The 20,525-nt window shown below is 38.4% G+C and overlaps 1 protein-coding gene across 4 annotated transcripts in view; it reads left to right on the top strand.

Moving 5' to 3' along the window:
- The window catches only part of Klf8 (KLF transcription factor 8), a 179,640-nt gene that overhangs the window by 62,309 nt on the left and 96,806 nt on the right, over nucleotides 1-20,525 (top strand). The window lies entirely within an intron of this gene.

Below are 20,525 nucleotides of genomic sequence, written 5' to 3'. Positions count from 1 at the left end.
CTGGCCATCTTCGTGTTTTAAAGGAAGGTGGTTAAACAGCTTCTCACAGAACTTCAGTGATTTTGGGTGGGGGCCTCTAACAGCCTTTGTTCACTGTCAGTTTTTAAGGTTATTGGGTTGTCTTGATTGACAGTCATCTGTTTTATTATTGTTCTTTGGTTTTTGCACAATGAGTGCCATTCTTTACTTCTACATGTTCTAAATAAAAGGGATTTTTAAGGTAGAATGACATTTTTTCTTTAATTTTGAGAATTTCATGCATAATTATGAGAAAATATGGTCATATTCTCCCTCATTTCTTTCCAACAAACTTCCCCATATTATAAACCACTAAGGTTAGTTTGTGTTGCCCTTGTGCATATGGATGTGGGTCTCCCCAGTGGAGCATGGCAAACCTACATCCTAACAAAAGAATGAATCTAGGTCAGCAACTGGTCACTATCAGTAGCACCTCACTATGCATAGGAGAACTTCAACTGCATATGTTCAGGAAGTTTGCCTGGTTCGATCTTGTATAGGCCTTAGGTAGGTAATCACAGCTGCTGTGACAGTCAAGACAGCTATCCTGTTGCCCTTACTCCCTGGCACTTGCATTCTTTCTGCTTCTGCTTCTGAGATGTTCCCTGAGGCTTCTTGTGTTAGGGTTAATTAGATGGTGGCCGTAGGGCTGAGCATTCAGTCTCTTAGTAATTGGAATCTGCACATTTTCAGCTGAAGGTAATATTTAAAAGGATATCACCTTTATTTAGAGAAGACAATAATATTCAGACTGAAATATTGTGAATGGGGCAGTGGTGGTGGTGCACTCCTTTAATCCCAGCAGAGGCTGGTGAATCTCTGAGTTCAAGGTGTGCCTGGGCTACAGAGAAAGTTCCAGGATAGCCAGAGCTAAACAGAGAAACCCTGTCTCAAAAATGAAAAGAAAAAAAAATACTCTCCTTCCCAAAAGCCCCCAAAATAAAACAAAGAAGTAGGCCCTAAACTATGGTAGTAGATAGTAATGGAAGATATAAAGGAGACAAGATTAGTTGTGGGCAAGGAGGAAGTGAAGGTGACTCCTCTTAAGTTTTGCCTTGGACAGTGGAGTAGGAAATGGTGCTCTTTGTATATGACGACGGAATCTGAGTGCAGACATTTTGTTGCACAGTGTATAAGCTTTTGGAATGTTCAGCTAGATGGCTCCTTCCCACTAAATCAGTCACCATTCCAAGAACACTTTGCTGTATTACAGTACCCTTATAAATTTGTGCTAAATACATCCTTTCTGGACTCTGAATATGTAGGTTAGTCTGGTTTGCCAATATTTTATTGTAGTAAAGAAAGTGAGAGTACAGAAATGACACATGCGCTGCTGTATTGAATTTCCTAAGCTAAACATGCATCTATAAACCACATCAGAGAAAACAGAAAATAACTTGCCTGTCAAAAGTCCCCTCTATTAGCTGCTGTATCCCAAAGGAAACAGCTATGCAGATTTTTAGCATCATATATTAGTACTGTCTGTTTATATACATATATAATCTAAATGGAACCATATGGTATGTATTAATTTATATTTAGCTTTATTTTTCTCAGCTTTATATGATTTACTGATGCTGTTGTATACAGCATTGGTTTGCGTTTTTTACATTGGTCTATAATATTGCATTGTATTTATTTTCATATTATCATAAATTTCCATTGCACATCTGTACCATAATTTAGTTATTATTCTACATTTCATGGATATGTGAGCTATGTGCAGTTTTGGTTATTAATGATGCTGTATGATTTTATATTTTAATAGATAATTTTGGTTGCAAGCACATTAATTTCTCATGGGTATAAAAGAATTGAATTGTGTTACAGGTTACTTCAGTGTTTAGTTAGTGCTGCCACACACATCTCTCATGTGGCTTTATTCATTCTCCTTTTTCCCTACACGAAAAACTGTTTCTCTCATTTCCATTTTTGGCAGTTAAGTGTCAGAGATTGTAGAATTCTGTTTCATGTTCAGAAATACAAAGTTTTGAAATATTGTTTAATAGCTGAGTATGAGTATATTGGCTGGTTTTGTGTGTCAACTTGACACAAGCTGGAGTTATCACAGAGAAAGGAGCCTCAGTTGTGGAAATGCCTCCATGAGACCCAGCTGTAAGGCATTTTCTCAATTAGTGATCAAGGGGGAGGGCCCAGCCCATTGTGGGTGGTGCCGTCCCTGGACTGGTGGTCCTGGGTTCTATAAGAGAGCAAGCTGAGCAAGCCAGAGGAAGCAAGCCAGTAAGTAACATCCCTCCATGGCCTCTGCATCAGCTCCTGCTTCCTGACCTGCTTGAGTTCCTGTCCTGACTTCCTTTGGTGATGAACAGCAATGTGGAAGTGTAAGCTGAATAAACCCTTTCCTCCCCAGCTTGCTTCTTGGTCATGATGTTTCATCACAGCATTAGAGAACCTAACTAAGATAGTGAAATAAGATGTCTTCTAATGAAAGTGGAATCCAACATAATAAATACATCTGAACTTCAGGTCACTCAGTCTTGGCACTAACATTTGCCAAATGAATACTGTTCAGGATAGTTCTTAGTGTACACTTTTTGTAGCCTTATTCAAGATATTAAGAATTGGGTTATCGAGGTCCCATAGTTCTATTCAGAAGAATATGGAACCAAATAATGGAGCTTAGTAAAACTTCAAAACAGGAGCAGTCATTAGAATAAATCCAAATAATAGAGCCTCACATAAAACACATGAATTTAAGAATAATGTTGCAGCTTGATTGTCATCAGTGAAAATGCTGGATCAAGGACCTATATAGAATGCACTATATATTTCAAATTTCATATATATGTATGAGAAATGACAACACTGGACTAAAATGTCATGATAGATGTTTTTAGTTTTAGAATTAGCCTGAGGCTTGCAAAAATCCATGGGACATTTATTAAGAGAAATGTCTTTTGGTAAGAGCAGCGAGTTTATAATTATAATTCGTCTCATTCCCATTTCTCTTCTCCAGCTGCTTTCAGTGAAAGCAGAAATCTGGCAACCACTAGCAAGGGAAGAATAGGCTTGTCAGTTCTCTAAAGTCCCATTTCCAGAAAATTGTCATTATTTAACTTTTGTGGCAGCCCTTTGGAATGCCTCATGTGCAAATGTGTCTTTTATTGGTCTGACTGAGATCTTCTTCGTGTTTAATACTCTATACCCAGGGAAATTTGTCAGGAAAACCGGAGAAAGATTTATCACGGACACCCAAGGTAATATATTCAGTATTCAATTAAAGAATACTTTAACAAAAATACTTAACGAGACAATTTGGGCAAAGTGATGTCTACAGGAATACTGATGAGCATGCAATACACACAATCCATTTACACAACAAAAGATGAGGTAGGGAATTGGGACTTCTAAGAATAAAGTATTTCTAAATTAGTGAATTTATTAAAAAATAAAAGAAACAAAGGAATTAAGTTGGTATGTTGCAAGGTATTTGAGAGAAATGAAGTCAGTAATAGAAGAACAAAAAGACAGAGTGTTAGAAATTACATGATCCCCTCTGAAAAGGGTTTTGACAAAAATCAACATCCCTCATGAAGAGACTAAGGCTAGAAGGAATATAACTTAACACAACAAAGGCTATATATGACAGACTTTCCTATATACTAATAACAGACATGCTGAGAAAGATATCAGAAAAAAATCATCCTACTTATAATTGCCTAAAGCAAGTGTATATAGCAAAAAAAAAAATTAGCCCTTGATCAGAAATGAAAGACCTCTACAGTGGAACATTTAAAACCTTAAAGAAATTAAAGAAGACACTAGAACAATGGTTCTCAACCTTCGTAATGCTGTTCCTTATGTTGTGGTGAACTGCCTCCCCCCCCAATAAAATTATTTTGTTGCTACTTCATAACTGTAATTTTGCTGCTGTTATGAATTGTAATGTAAATGCCTGATATGCAGGAATATCTAATATGTGGCCCCCAAAGGGTTGTGACCCACAGGTTGAGAACTGCTGCACTAGAAGATGAAAAATATATTAGAATTATTAATACTGTGAAAATGGCATTGCTGCCAATGGTCATCTATAAGTTCAAAGCATTCCCTGTCATAATTCCAATAGTAGTCTACATAGAAATAAGTGAAACAGTCTCAAAATTCACATGGAAGATAAAGGGATCCATAATAAGAAGTTACAATGCTTGGAATATTGTGATGATACCTTATTTCAAGTTGTATTATAAAAATGAGAAAATAAAACTGGCATGGTACTAGCACAAAAACAGGCATTGTCAATCAGTCTTAATAAGCCCATCACTTATGGTTTCCTCACATCTCCTTGACAATTTTGAAGTATATATAACTATGATCTGCTGGTATTTATGCAGTGAAATGTATTCCTAATACTTTAATAATTTTATTTAATTAAATATAGGTATATAATTCCCCCTACTGTCTATATTTATATGTCTATAAATGAATAAGTATATGAATGCCACCTGCTGAGTATGGTTACTGTTTTGTCTGTGCTTGTATGTGTGTGTGTGTGTGCGTGTGTGTGTGTGTGTGTGTGTGTGTGTGTGTATACAATTTCAGTGCTGAGTACTTGGTGTTGGATAATCATTTGAGGTGCTTAACCCTGGGGAAGACTAATGCTCCCTCTCTTAGTAGTCTTTAATTGCCTGTACCTCTTCATCTGGGAATGGAGGCAATTTCCACCCCTCCACATTGCAATTTCCCTCATCCACATTTGCATGCCAATTGATGCTCTTACTTAAGCAAGCATATTGTTGAGATTCCATGGATATAGATTCCCTGGCATGTCTAGAAGACACAATCTTGCAACACATCCTAGTCCTCTGACTCTTACCTTCCTTCTGCCCCTTCCTCAGAAGTGTTAGCGGAGTGGAGGAGTTGTGTTGTTGTAGATAACCTGTGTTGATGATGTTGTAGTAAGTGGAGCTGGGCACTGCACACTCACTTGTTCTCGGCAACTGGACTAGTTATGGTTTTCTGTGGTCTCCACCTGCTACAAACATGAGCTTCTTTTCTGAGGGCTGAGAGCTGTAGGTTTTAAGGACAAGTATTTAGAATGTAGTTACAGATTATACAGCTTTTAGGAAAGTGACATAAGTAGGCTCTCCTCTGAGATCCATGCCCTCAATCGCCCTGAGTTGTTGGCTAGTTTTCCAGTTGTACATATGACTTTCCCTCCTGTGGACTGGGCCTTACCTGCTCATGTGGAGATGGAGAAACTGCAATTTTCCTTATCCACATTGGTATGTCAATTGATGTTCTTATGTAAGCAGGCATATTGTTGAGATATGCTTCAGAACTGTTGGAAACTGCCAAGATACAAGTGCCACTCTTGCACTCCTTCAGGACATCTTGCCATATGGATCATTGTTGTGGCTCATAGCTCGTATTGATTGTTTTTCCTCCCTTGGCATCTCACATGGCTTATCCTTAGGGAGGATGTTATTGGGTCCACCTGGATTGCTTCATGTCATGTGTCCAAAGTGTGTGGTTTCTTCAGCAATATGGATGCGCTTTCAACTCCTGGAAGACAAGCGATGGCAGTAGAAATAGTCTATATTGTTTTAGGAGTCCCTTTAACTCCTTGCTTGGCAACTGGGATTTTGTTAGTCTATAGCTCTTGAGGAGAATATTGCCTCTTGAAATGGTGCAACTACATTAAACTAACTCTCTCTTTCTAACTCTGTCTCGGTCTGTCTGTCTGTCTTTCGCCATATAATCATATTCATTATATGTAATTACAGGTGAATTTAATATGACCTATTAAGACGGTTTCAAACATCAGTAGTGTTATTTAGTCTTACTCTTCCTAGCTCTCCTTCCACCCCGTCCCCAGCTACAATTTCCCCTTGTGTTTCCTCACGTCGTCCAGCAGGTCCCTTATATTCTGCTATCCCCTTCCCTAGCCTGCTCCTACAGTCTCTTTTTACTTTCCTGTTTTATTTGGTTACCCTAGGTTATAGATACCGTCAACTGAGGATTTAGAACTAGGAACCACAGATGAGAGAAAATGTGGTGTTTGTCTTTCTCATTCTGAGTTAACCTCATTCAGTATAATGTTTTCTAGTTCTGTAGATTGAACTGAAATTTTCATGATGTCATTTTTCTTCATAGCTGAATAGCACTCTGTTATCTGTTCATCTGTTGAAGGACATTAGGTTGTTTTCATTTCCTGGCTATTGTGAATAGAGCAGCAGTGAACATTGCTGAGGAAGTGTCTGTGGAGAAAGGTGTTGAGTCCTTTGGCCCCATGCTGTGGAGTGGTAACTTGGCCAGGTAGTACATACATTTCTAACTTTCTGAGGATTCTTTTTTTTTTTTTTTTTGGTTCTTTTTTTCGGAGCTGGGGACCGAACCCAGGGCCTTGCGTTTCCTAGGTAAGCGCTCTACCACTGAGCTAAATCCCCAGCCCCCTGACTATTCTTCATACTGATTTCCAGAGTGGCTGTATCAGTTTGCATTTCCCAAAACAAAGAATTAGGGTTCCTTTTTCTCCACACCCTTGCCTGCATTTATTTTCAGTTATTTTGTTAGTTTGAGCCATTCTAACTTGGGTAAGCTAAAATCGCAAAGGTATTTCTGTGTTCATTCCCCTAATTTCTAAGGATGACAAAAACGTCTTGTGACTTTATTTTACTTTTTTTTAGTCATTTTATTTTATTGAATTCTCCATTTTGGTCTAATGCTGTGGTGGTTTGGATATGCTTGGCCTAGGGAGTAGGACTATTTGGACGGGTGGCCTGGTTGGAGTAGGTGTGGGCTTGTTGGAAGAGGTGTGTCACTGTGAATATGGGCTTTAAGATGAGCCTAGCTGCCTAAATGCTGCCATGCTCCCACCTTGATGATAATGGAGTGAACCTCTGAATCTGTAAGCCAGCCCTAATTAAATTCTGTCCTTATAAGAGTAGCCTTGGTCATAATGTCTGTTCATAGCAGTGAAACCCTAAGAGAGAAACTCAATTTTTTTAAAAATATTTATTTATTATTTTTTTTATTATTTATTAATATTTATTTATTTTATGTATGTGAGTACACTGTAGCTGTCTTCAGACACACCAGAAGAGGGCATTGGATCACTTACAGATGGTTGCGAGCCACCATGTGGTTGCTGGGAATTGAACTCAGGACCTCTAGAAGAGCAGTCAGTGCTCTTAACCACTGAGCCATCTCTCCAGTCCCGAGAAACTCAATTTTTAATTTTGATTTTTTCTTTTATTCTTACCTTTTTGAGTTATTTGTATTTTCTTGTTATTAATCTTTTCTCTTATGTATACAAACACACACACACACACACACACACACACACACACACACACACACACACACACACAATCACGGTGGTAGATTTAAAAGTAATGACAATGGAGAGCCATCCCTTAACTGATGACTATGCAAAAACCGAGATAGGCTATTCTAAGAAAGAAGAACTGACAAGAAGACCTTGAAGTAAAAATGAAAGAGGATATGTGACAGAGACTCAGCAGACCCAAGTAACTAGAACATGGTGAAGGAAGGAACGTATTAAAGGTAGGAGGAATTAATTTTGAGGACATGGTAGGTAGACAGTATTAGACTTTTAAAGCAAAACTCACCATTAGTCTCACTTCAGTAATGACCAAGGGGATAACATAAAGTGTTGACATTCGTTTTATCTTTTCTTCTTTCCATATGTATATCTGATGTGTGTATTTGTGTACACAGGTACATGGAGAGGTCAGATATTGATGCCAGGAATCTTCCTTTATTCTTTTTTCACTTTAGTCTTTGAGGACCTCAAAAACTCCTAGAGTTTGATGCTGAGTCTTATTGGGCTAGCCATTTTGATTCCCAGCACTTGAATGGCATCACTGAACTGTCTGTAACTCCAGTTCCAGGAAATCTGGTGCCCTCTTCTTAACTCTGTGTGCACCAGGCCACCAGGCACTTGGAAACATGCACACATACAGGCAAAACATGCATAAAAACAAGTAAATCTTTTTGGAGGGAAATGGAGGAGCAGTGGATTTAGGGAAGAGGGGAGGTGGATGGTGGGCAGAGTGGAGGGAGGGGAAACTGATCGGGATATATTGTATGAGAGGAAAGCAAAAGTAAACAAAAAGTTTGTTTAAATGAAAATTTGTATGAATATGTATTTTTGTATGTACATGTTTTTATATGTGTGTATATGTAGGTCATAAAACAAGAACAAGGATCATGTGAGGGAGGAAAAGGTTAAAAAATAGGATACTGTTATGCATGTAATAGGAGAGCAGAAGGTGGAAACTGACCAAAGCAAGTAGATCAACTACAGGATGGGAGTGAGGAGTGCAGTGGGGACAGGAGGGAAAGAGAATGAATGAGAACAAAATGCAATATCACATGCACTTGTGGATGAAGATCACATGATAAATTCCAACACTAACCTAAAAACATCTAGCTCTGTAGTCTTAATCTGTGCATTTAACAAGATGATGCTGTTAATTATTAAAAGTTGCAAGGGACTGCTGAGATATTTATAAAGGTAAACTTATAAGAATCACATCAGACTACTCAACAGAAAGCCTAAGGACCAAGAAAGCATGGGGTGTATTTCGAGCCTGAGTTCATATTATTTTTTTTTCCGAAGCTGGGGACTGAACCCAGGGCCTTGCGCTTGCTAGGCAAGCGCTCTACCACTGAGCTAAATCCCCAACTCCCTGAGTTCATATTATTACTAATTATTATTATTGTGTCCAGCAGATAGGATCCTTTAAAATGAATAGAGAACAAAGACTCTCCACCATAAGCAGAAACGAGAACATTTTTTATTGGATATTTTATTTACTTACATTTCAAATGTTTCCTGGTTTCCCCTAGGGAAACCTCCTATCACATCCCCTCCCCCCTGCTTCTATGAAGGTATTTCCCTCACCCATCTACTCACTCCCTCCCACCTTCCTGCCTTGGCAGTCCCCTACACTGGGGCACTGAGCCTTCACAGGACCAAGGGCCTCTCCTCCTATTGATGCCAGACAAAGCCATGGCTGGAGCTATAAGTCCCCCCATGTGTACTCTTTGGTTGGTGGTTTAGTCTCTGGGAGCTCTGGGGGTGTCTGATTAATTGATATTGTTGTTCTTCTTATGGGGTTGCAAATCCCTCAAGCTCCTTGAGTCCTTTCTCTAACTACTCTATTGGGGACCCCATTCTCAGTCAGATGGTTAGCTGCAAGCTTCCTCATCTGTATCAGTAAGGCTGTGGCAGAGCCTCTCAAGAGATGCTCATATCAGGCTCCTGTCAGCAAACACTTCTTGCATCCACAATAGTATCTGAGTTTGATGACTCTATGTGGGATGGATCTCTAGTGTGGCCTTTTCTTCAGTCTTTATTCCACACTTTGTCTCCGTATTTCCTCCTGTGAGTATTTTGTTACCCTTACTAAGAAGGACTGAAACATCCACACTTTGGTCTTCCTTCTTCTTGAGATTCCCGTGGTCTGTGGATTAATTGGAGTAATTGGAGCATTTGGGCTAATATCCATTTATCAATGAGTGCATACCATGTGTGTTTTTCTGTGATTGGGTTACTTCACTCGGGATGATATTTTCCAGTTCCATCCATTTGCCTATGATTTCATGAAGTCATTGTTTTTGACAGCTGAGTAGTACTCCATTGTGCAGATGTACCACATTTCTGTATCCATTCCTCTGTTAAAGGGCATCTGGGTTAACTAGAGCAATTTATGAGCACTAAAGCAGCATTTCAAAAGCTAACTGAAAAAAAAAGTCTTATGGTCAAAACAGGAAGTTAACAACCGAGGAAGTAACAATGCTCAACAAAATCTTTGCAAACTAAATTCAGCAACCCATTAAAATATCATATACCATAATTAACATAGTTTTACTCTAGGGTTGCAAAGATAGTTCAAAATGTGGGTATCTATAGACATAGTCTAGCACATAACCATAGACTATACAAAGCCCATATTATTTTCATAGATGAAGAAAATGAATTTGAGAAAATTCAATATCCCTTCAGAATGAAAGGCCTGAAAAATTTAAGAATAATCATACCTAATATAAGAAGGGCTATCTGCCGAAAACCTGTAGCAGACAACATGATTAACAGGATAAAAACAGACCATTTCTTTCAGAATCCTGACAAAATGTATCCACTCTCACTACTTGTGCTCAGAGTAGTGCTTGGAACCTTAAGCCAGAACAACGAGGCAAGGAAAATGACAGAAAAGGCATACAAGTAGAAAAGGAAGAATCCAAATGAGTGCCCCCCCCCCCCGGAAATTATATGCTTGTCATTTTAATACCGTAAGGAATACCCATGGAATCTTGTAGACTTGATAATCACATTCAACGAAATAGTAAACTTGATTAGGTTGGTTGTCTCTTGATGTTTAGTTTCTTGAATTTTTTTTTGATCTTCTATGTAACTCTGACCATCACAGAAGTCTGTATGTAGAACTCCCAAAGATTCACATACTCCTGTCTTCTAAGTGCTGGGATTAAAGTTTCTTGAATCCTTTGTATAGTCTAGACACTAATCCTTTGTTGTGTGTAAAGCTGGCAAAACATTTCTCCTATTCTATAGACTGCCTCTTAACTTGAGTGACAATTTCCTTTGCTACTGTACAGAAGCCTTTTAATTTCATGAGGTCCCACTTGTTGATTGTTCGCATTATTTCCTGAGTGATCAGAATCCTATTCAGAAAGTCCTTACCTGCACCTGTCTCTTGAAGTATGCTGTATTTTTTCCTTTGGGAGTTTCAGAGTTTAGGGTCGTATAGAAAGTTCCTCAGTCCCCTGGAATCGCTATTTTGTGGAGGATGAGAGATAATGTCTAATGTCATTCTTCTACGTGCAGATACCCACTCTTCCCAGCACTTCCTGTTGATGATGTATTTCCTCCAATGTGTATGTTTAACATCTTTGTTAAAAAAACTGGTGACAGTAGTTGCCCGGCCTTTTATTTGACTCCCTTATGCTGTTTTATTGCCATGCAGCTGTTTTTGTGACAGTGCAATGCTCTTTTTATTAAAATGAACGTGCAGTATAACTTGAAATCATGGATAGTGGTAGCTCCAATGTTGTTTTATTGTTCAGGATTGTTTTAGCTGTCTGAATTCTTTTGTGCGTCTACATTAATTTTATGACTTTTCCCTTGTTTCTATGAAGAATTTCACTGAATTTTTATTAGAGTTGCATCAAATCTATAGATTGCTTTTGGTAGGATACCCCTTTTCAGAGTTTTGAATTTTGTAGTCCAGGAATGTTTTTGTTTGTTTTGTTTTGGGTGTATTTCCTCAATTTCTTTCTTTAGTCTTTTAAAGTTTTCATTGTAGAGGTCTTTCATTTCCTTAGTTTTACTCTGGGGTATTTTGTTTTGGCTACTGCAAATAGAAGTTTCCCAGATTTTTTCTCAGTATGTTTGTTATTGTTATATAGGAAGGATACTGATTTTATGACAGTTTTTTATCCTGCCACATTGCTAGAAGTGTTTATTAAATCTAAGAGTATTTTATTGGAGTCTTTACTGTCTCTACTACATAAGGTCATGCCATCTGATACCCTTTTCCCCTTTCCTACTTGGAGTTCTTTAATTTACTTCTGCTGCCATTCCTCTCTTAAGACTTAGAGTGCTATAGTAAATAAAGCTACAAAAGTAGAACCATTTTTTTGTTCCTTATTTTAGTGGGAATTATTTCAGTTTTCCTGTTTAGTATAATCTTAACTATGTTTGTTGCTTACATCATTTTGTATGTTAACATATGGTTCTTTTATTCTGGGTTTCTTCAGGACTTTTAACATGAAAGGATGTTGGATGTGGTCATAATCCTTTCCCTGTGCCTATTGAGATGACCATTGTGATTTTGGTTGTTGAGTACCTTTATGTCATTTATAACATTTATTGATCGTGTCCCACCACTTGCTCACCATGTGTGCACAGCTGGCCTCGTGGGCTGGGGCCCACCATGGCTTAGCCTGGAGCATGGTACATGTGTTCACCTCTCTGATAGCTCCTCTCCCTCTTCCTCTCCCTCCCCTGATCCCTCCTGTCCCTCTTGTGGCTTCTCAACAAGAGGAGAATACAGGGTTTTGCCTCTCCAATATCTATTTCACCATTCTTTTATCTCTGGAATGAACACAACTTTATCATGGTAAATGATCTATTTGATACGTTCTCGAATTTGTTTTGCAAGTATTTTGTTGAGAATTTTTGCATGTTTTTCATTTTTTAAAGTTTGGTAATATCCCTTCTCTTTCCATTTTTAGGAATACTTTTAAAAGCATTGATGTTAGTTCTTTAACATCTGAGAAAAGTAAATCTATCTGGGCCTGAACTTTTTTACTTGAGAGATTTTTAAATTAATGTTTATGTCTCACAGCTTGTTATAGAAATGTTTATATTTTCATCTCATCTTGACATAATTTTGGTAGGTCATATGCATTTAGAAAATTATCCATTTGTTTCAGATTTATCAATTTAGTAGAATATACATTTTTGATATAAGACTTAATGATCTTCTGGATTTTAATGGCATCTGTTGTAATGGATCCATTTTTATCTAATTTTTTTTTTCTTTTTTTCGGAGCTGGGGACTGAACCCAGGGCCTTGCGCTTGCTAGGCAAGCGCTCTACCACTGAGCTAAATCCCCAACCCCTTTTATCTAATTATTATCTTTACTCTTTTTTGGTTAGCTAAACGGTTCTCAATCCTGTTTCTTTGTTTGAAAGAATCAACTATTTATTTCCTTGATTCCTTATACCGATTTTCTTTTCTTTTTTCATTTTGTTAATTTCTGCCCTGATGATGGATTTCTTTTCATCTACTGTTTGCAGTTTGTCTATTCTTCTTTTCCCAGAGCCTAAGGAGAACATTATGTTGTTTGAGATCTATTCATTTCTTAATGTAGATACTTAGAGATACAAATGTCCCTATGCTTTCCTTGTATCCCATGCGTTTTAATATGCTGTGTTTTTATTTCCATTTGATTCTAAGAACTTTCATCTTCCTCTTGACTCCTTCTAGGACCAGGCCATAGTGCTATTTCATTGCTCCATGTTTCTGTATGTCCAAGGGTTTCTTTTTTTTTTTTTTTTTTTTTGGTTCTTTTTTTCCGGAGCTGGGGACCGAACCCAGGGCCTTGCGCTTCCTAGGTAAGTGCTCTACCACTGAGCTAAATCCCCAGCCCCATGTCCAAGGGTTTCTTTTGCCATTGATTTGTAGTCACATTATGATCAGCTAGAATGCAACAAATTATCTTGATTTTCCTGTTTGTTGCTGATACTAGTTTTATGCCCTTATACACAACCTATTTTGCAGAAAGTTCCACTAACTGCTGAGAAAATACACAAGCATCCTGTGGTGTTTGTATGGAATGTTCTGTAGATGTCTCATAGGTCTGCTTGATATAGGACACCAATTAATTTGCATATTTCTCATTTACTTTTTGTTGGTAAGACATCTCAGTTGGTAAGAGTGGGTTATTGAAGTTACTCACTACTGCTGTGACCTTACATCTAGTAATATTTTTATGAAATTGAGTGCATCTGTGTTCACAGCATATGTTTAGATTGCAATATACTCTTAATGACACTGGTAAGTGATTTTATCTTTTCTCACTAGTTTTTTTTTTTTTTTGGTTCTTTTTTTCGGAGCTGGGGACCGAACCCAGGGCCTTGCGCTTCCTAGGCAAGCGCTCTACCACTGAGCTAAATCCCCAGCCCCTTTTCTCACTAGTTTTGTTTTGCCAGATATTAGTGGAGCAATGCCTGCTTGTTTGCTAATTCCTTTTTTCCTGGAACACCTTTTCTCATCCTAAGGTAATATTAAGTCTTTTGTAGTGAGGTGCATGTTTGGGGAGGGACAGCAAATAGATATTTCCTTGTTTTTATGTAATCTGCTTTTCTGTGTCTTTTGGCTGAGGAATTGAGACCATTTATATTAAGAATTGTTGTTGAGAACTGTGCTCCAATTCCTGGGGTTTGTTTTGTTGATTCTGTGGTGTCCTTGCCCCTCTTCCTTTCATGCTTGATTGTTCTTCCAGCGTGGTTTATTCTGTCCTGTGGTTTCAGTGGTGGAATTTTTTTCTCTTCTGTTTGAAGAACCCCTTCAGACATCTTTTGTTCAGTTGGGTTAGCAGTTATAAATGCTTTCAGTCACTTTTTATCATACAGAGTTTTTATTTCCCTTCAATTGTGACAGATAGCTCTGCTGGTTTTTGAGTGTAGTAGTCTCGGCTGGCATGTGTCTTTTAAAGTTTCAGTTGAATAATTCACTGTGATCTGAAAATATCTTTATATGTGAATTGTTGTTTCTCTCATTCCTTCCACTATATTTTCTTTGTTCTGTATATTTAGTATTTAATTATACCATGACAAGTGGAGATTCTTTCCTCGTCTTGGTTGTTTGGCACCCTAGATGCTTTCTCTTGTCCTATCTTTGGGACATTTTCAGTTCTGATTATTTTCATTTTGTTGATATTTTTATTTTTCCCTTCACATTTTTATTAATTTTTTGAGAATTTTGTGCATTGTACTTTCATATGTTTATTCCCCTTCATCCCAACTCCTTTCAGATTCATACCCACTTCTCAACCTACCCAACTTTGTATTGTTTTTAAAAACCCTATCAAGTTCATTTTGTCCTGTCCATATATGTATGGCTGTCCACCGAAGTATGATCTACTTTCAGGAGGCTGCATTCTTAAAGAAAATTGGGGTTGGGGATTTAGCTCAGTGGTAGAGCGCTTGCCTAGGAAGCGCAAGGCCCTGGGTTCGGTCCCCAGCTCCGGAAAAAAGAACAAAAAAAAAAAAAAAAGAAAAGAAAATTGACTCTCCTTCTAGCAACTGTTAACTGACAAAGGATCCTCAGTGAAGTTTGAGACTTCGTGTCCTCCTCCCCTTTTCATGCTTGGATTTTGTCTGGTTTGAGCTTTCATAGCTCTTGTGTATGCTGTTATAACTACCGTGAGTCCATATGTGCAATTGCTTGGCTGTGTCCAAAAACCACTGCTTGTAGTCATCCACCTGTGGCTCTTACATTCTTTTTGCCTCGTTTTCTAGAATGATCTATTGGACTTGGGGGGAGGCCCTATAATAAAGATTCCCCATTTGGTGCTAAGCATTCTCTCATTCTCTATACTATGACTCATTGTGAGTCTCTGTTCCTCAGCATCTGCTGCAAGAAGAGGATTCTTTTATGAATGTTGAAAATGCATCTATCTATGGGAATAATAATGTGAAGTCATTAGGAGTTGCTTTAACACTATGTTCATTTAGCAGAATAATGGTAGTCGTTTCTCCTCCTAGAACATATAACCTGACCACAGGTTCTTGGCCCTGTTAATAGTGCCAAGTAACAGTTTCATTTTTTGGAGTGGGACTTAAACTCAGACAGAAAGTAGTTGGTTACTTCTATAATGATCCAGTGCACCAGTGAACATGCTTTGCCAGGACAGAAATTATGGTTGCTCACAGGATTCCCAACAGGGTAAGATTGACTATTACTTTTCAACTCTGACAACATGTATAGCATTTTCAGTACTAGGAAAGTTAGCCAGTAGAGAAGAATCTTCTATTTGATTTCCAGCTTGACTTTCTGTTCTGATTCAAGTTTGTGGTATCTTTAGCAATCGAGTCTTAACAGTGGCAAGAGCCTGTAATGTTTAAGGGTCAATGGGACCTCACTGTTAATGATTCTAAAAGAAGGAACCCATCCTTGGCACTAGGGATTTTACTTGTTTGCCTGTGGTACCTAGTAGGGACATTGTTACCCCATTGCAGTGTACCTTCATTTTAACTCCTTTTACAGTAGGTTTTCATATGATTTTTTCAGAATATTTTTAGAATTTAACTATCTCTTATTTCTTCCTCTACCCTGCCTTCCTATCAACCACCCTATTTAATATTTTTGTTCTATTATTTTTGGTTGACCACATGTGTTTGTTGCATATATACTTACGATTGTGATATCCTGTTGGTGGAGTTCTCCTTTGCTGAAATGAATGTGGAGAAAGGTGAAGACTTCTTCAGTGCTGATTGGAGTAAAAACTAGTACAGCCACATGGAAATCAATGTGGGGTTCTCCCAAAATCTAGAAATAAATCTACCACATAATCCAGTTATATTACTCTTGGACATATACCCAAAGGACTCTGTAGCTTATTATAGAGATATCTTTTCATCCATGTTCATTGATGCTCAATTCATAATAGTTAAGAATGGAAGCAGCCTAGATTTCTATTAATTGATGAATGAATAAGAATAAAACTGTGGCGTATTTGCACAGTGGAATATTACTCTGCTATTAAGAAAAATACACAGTTGTGAAATTCACAGGTCAGTGATGGAACTAGAAAAAGTAATCGTGAGTGATGTAACCCAGACCCAGAAAGACAAATGGCACATGGTTTCCTTCATTTATGGATATTAGCATTGCTATGTGTGTTTCATTTGGAATACCCATAGGAATCAGAAAATCAGTAAGGAAGTGTGGGGATAGCTTTCAAGGGAAAGGATATAGAACTAGGTGGTATATAAAGTTAAGGGGATATAATGGAATAGAGAGTATTAAATTAGAGTTGGTATGAAAGGGGAAATATAAGACAGAATACAGGGATATAAGTAGAGATATCTAACATTAAAGTCCTTTCAAAAAAGTCATATGGAAAGCTACTACTGTAGAAGCTTCCTAGAGACAAATGCTGCTTTCCCCATATGTAAAATTTAGGGTTAAAATGACATGGAAATAAAAAAGAGGGGTATGAGAGAAAAGAAACAAGGAAAGAGGAAGCATAGATGTCAGGTGCCAAAAGGTATTGAAGGTCATTAAAGTATGTTATATGCTTGCATGCAAATGTTTTAATGAAACCTGTTAACTTGTAGTTAACTCTTCTATTGCTGTGAATAGACACCATGACCAAGGTAGCTTTTAGGAGAAAGCATGTAACTGGGGGCTTGCTTACAGTTTCAGAGGGTTAGTCCATGATCTTTCTGGTAGAGTGTGTGTTGGTATGCAGGCAAGCATGTTGCTAGAGCTGTAGTTCAGAGCTTACATTCTGATCAGCTGGCAGGAGGCAAACAGAGCAAAACTGGGACTGGCCTGGGCTTCTGAAACTTAAAAGCCCATCCCTCAATAACACACCTTCCCTGACCAGGCCACAGCTACTTCAACAAGGCCATACCTCCTAACCCCTCCCAAACATTCCACCAACTTGGAACCAAACGTTCAAGTATATATACATATGGGGGCCATTCTTTCCCATTATTTTTCCAAGAAATGTGTGCTGTGAAAAAAATAGGTTCTATTCCCCGAGAGCTTTTCATTAGTTCTCAAGTCTCAAAATGATTAAACATGTTGAGTATGTATAAGCTTATGTTTACTAGGGGCATCTAGATAACTCAGCAGGAGCACATGGTAGTACACAGCCTGAAGACACTTTGGCAGTCTGAGCCAAAGAATTCGATCACTATGATCCAGGGTGCGTACCTAAGCATACATATGGAGAGACGCCTGACAGAGACAGGCATGAGAATATGCAGCAACTGAGGAATTCTGAGAGGAAGCCTTATTCTTTTGTAGTACTGTACCTGAGTGAAAAAAAATGGTCTGAGAACTGATGAATGAGTAACTATCCTCATATCATCTCAGGGAAGAGTTCATTCAGATAACTTCTTCAATGAACTCACTTTTCTGCACATAATCAAATATACCCAGAGACTTGAAATTTCAAGTTTTATTCAGGTCAGGTGGTTTACGATTGTAATCCTAGCTAAGTGGGAGGGTAAAGCAGGAGGAGGATTGCAACTTGAAGGCTACCTATGGTTACAGAGTGAGGTCCAGGCTATCTCAAGCAACACAGTGAGACCCTGCCTCAAAATAATAGAAGTGTTGGGGATATGGCTCAATGATAAGAGTACTTAACTAGCATGCTCAAAGAACTAGGTTCTGTCTTCAGTATTGTGGGGGTGGTGTGATGGTTTGTATATACTCAGCCCAGGGAGTGGTACTATTAGGTGTGGCCTTGTTGGAATAGGTGTGTCACTGTGGGTGTGGGCTTTAAGACCATTATCCTAGCTGCCTAGGAGTATTCTGCTAGCAGCCTTCAGACGAAGACTAGAACTCTCAGCTCCTCCTGCACCATGCCTGCCTAGATTCTACATGCTTCCTGCCTTGATGATTATGAACTGATCCTTCAGAACCTGTAAGTCAGCCCCAATTAAATGTTGTCCTTCATAAGAGTTGCCTTGGTCATGGTGTCTGCTCACAGTAGTAAAATCCTAACCGAGACAGGTGGGAAAGAGAAATTTAAGAACTGAAAATCTCTGTGCCAGTATAGAAGTTAAGAGCTGGGGACATGGACCTTTGTTAAAATCAGTGGTTAAGAGCATTGCTGTATGAAAAACTCTTTCAGAGGACCTGGGTGTGATTCCCAGCACCTACATGTTGGCTAACAGACAACTGTAACTGTAGTTCCTGGGGATTGGATGTTCTGTTTGGCCTGTGTGGGCTCTGCATGTACATGGCGCATGGACATATATACAGACCAGATACTTATACCCATAAAAAATAAAAATTGAAAGTTTTTATATAGCATGTTTAAAGTTTTATGGTTGGTTTAAATGTCAGCTTGCCACAAATTGCAATCAACTGAGTAGGGAGCCTCATTGCCTTGATTGATGTGGGATGACCCTCCTAGACATTAGGCAGTACCTACTGGTAGGAGTCCAGATAAAAAGGGTAATGTAGAAGGCAGATCATTTCCTCCTGTTGTTTGCTTGGACTTTCCCCTGGCTAGTAAGTTAATTCCCTTGTTGTTGCTGCTGCTGATTCCTTGAGAGATAGGTAAACCAGCAATTCCAAGCGTTTGTTGACCAGGGTCCAGGGTCCCTACAGGAATCTTTTGGGCTTCTGTGCACCTGGCCTTGTGGACTGAATAGAATAGATACATTCAGTGCAGACTGAAAAGGGAAGATACTCCATCAGTGTGATGTGGACTTTTATCCCTCACCTTTAAGGTATAGTGTTATAAAAATCTGTTTATATTTTCTAGTTCCATCTATTTACATGCAAATTTCATAGAGTGTGGCTCTGTGATTGGCATGGAAGGTGAATAAATAAATTTATGGAAAAAATCTGTTTATATTTTGGTGTATAATATGATGTTCTAAAATACTCTTTTTTTAAGATTTATTTATTCTATGTATATGAGTACACTGTCACTTTCTTCAGACACACCAGATGAGGGCATTGGATATCATTGCAGATGGTTGTGAGCCACCATGTGGTTGCTGGGAACTGAACTCGGGACCTCTGGAAGAGCAGTCAGTGCTCTTAACCACTGAGCTGTCTCTCCAGCCCCCATGATGTTCTAATATGTATATCTCTCTATGTAAATATAATTTTTCAAGTTGAGCTAATTGACAATATATAACATAGTTACCATTTAATATGTATATGTATGCTGAAAAACATTTATGATATACTCTTCGGAAATTACATGTAAACAATATATTATTATTAGAAAATATTTATGGTGCCACCATTAGCTTGCCAGAACTTAAGAGAGGCAAAGTTTGGTTAATTATCTGGTTTGTGCCATAGCCCATGGATATTTTGTAAGAATCTTATTTTGTTTGGTATACTTTTTATAGGAAAAGCTACATGGCTAAAATCTTGATTTCTCAGTGAGCCATGTGATTTTGAGATGATAATGATGACTAGAGAAGGCACAAAATCAATCCAGAGGAAATAAGCATTTGGCACTCAAGTCCTAGAAACCCTTCGGCTTTGCTCATGATTTCTCTCAATGCACTTGAGTTAAAGGATTGAACTGGAACTGAATTTATCCTGGGGTAGAATGTTGGTATAGAGTGTGCAAGACTTTAAAATGTTCTGGTTTTAAAATACTTAACAGTTCAGAAGCATAATGTATTAGAATTTTCATCTCTTGCTTTTTTTCCAGATGGAATAACATGCCTTAATACATTTAGTAAATTCCTAGAATCTTTTTTATTTGAGACAGGGTTTGTCTCTGTACCCCTGGCTGTCCTGGAAATCACTGTAGACCAGTCTGGACTGGAACTCAGAGATCCACCCAGAACTCTGTTCCTGAGTGCTGGCCCTTTCTGATTGCCTGTACCCCTTCATATCCTAAAGTTTTGTGTAGGATCCAAAGACATTAATATATAAAAGTTCTCAGATAAATATGGCTCTCACACTCATCAACCAAACTTCTCTTTGCAACAGACAGACCAGAGTTGCTTACAGAAAATTACCACCAGGCAAAGTAAGTAATAAGAGAACAAGTGAGCATAGGGTGCGAAATCCAGCATAGGGTGCTAATATATCTACGGCACACTTCCTGTACCGAAGGCCGGGGAACACTATAGAAGAGAGCTGGGAGAATTAGAGAACCAGGACCTCTGCTGTGAGGGTGTGTATTATAAAATGGACAGGCAAGCTTCACTCATGATACCTCAACAATATGGCCACCTAAACAAGCCCTGTCTTGTGCTTTTGCAGCTAAATACT

The sequence above is a fragment of the Rattus norvegicus genome, chromosome X (genome assembly GCF_036323735.1).
Source record: "Rattus norvegicus strain BN/NHsdMcwi chromosome X, GRCr8, whole genome shotgun sequence".
Lineage (NCBI taxonomy): Eukaryota > Metazoa > Chordata > Mammalia > Rodentia > Muridae > Rattus > Rattus norvegicus.
The sequence above is the reverse complement of the archived record's forward strand: the minus strand, read 5'-3'. Positions and strand labels throughout refer to the sequence as shown.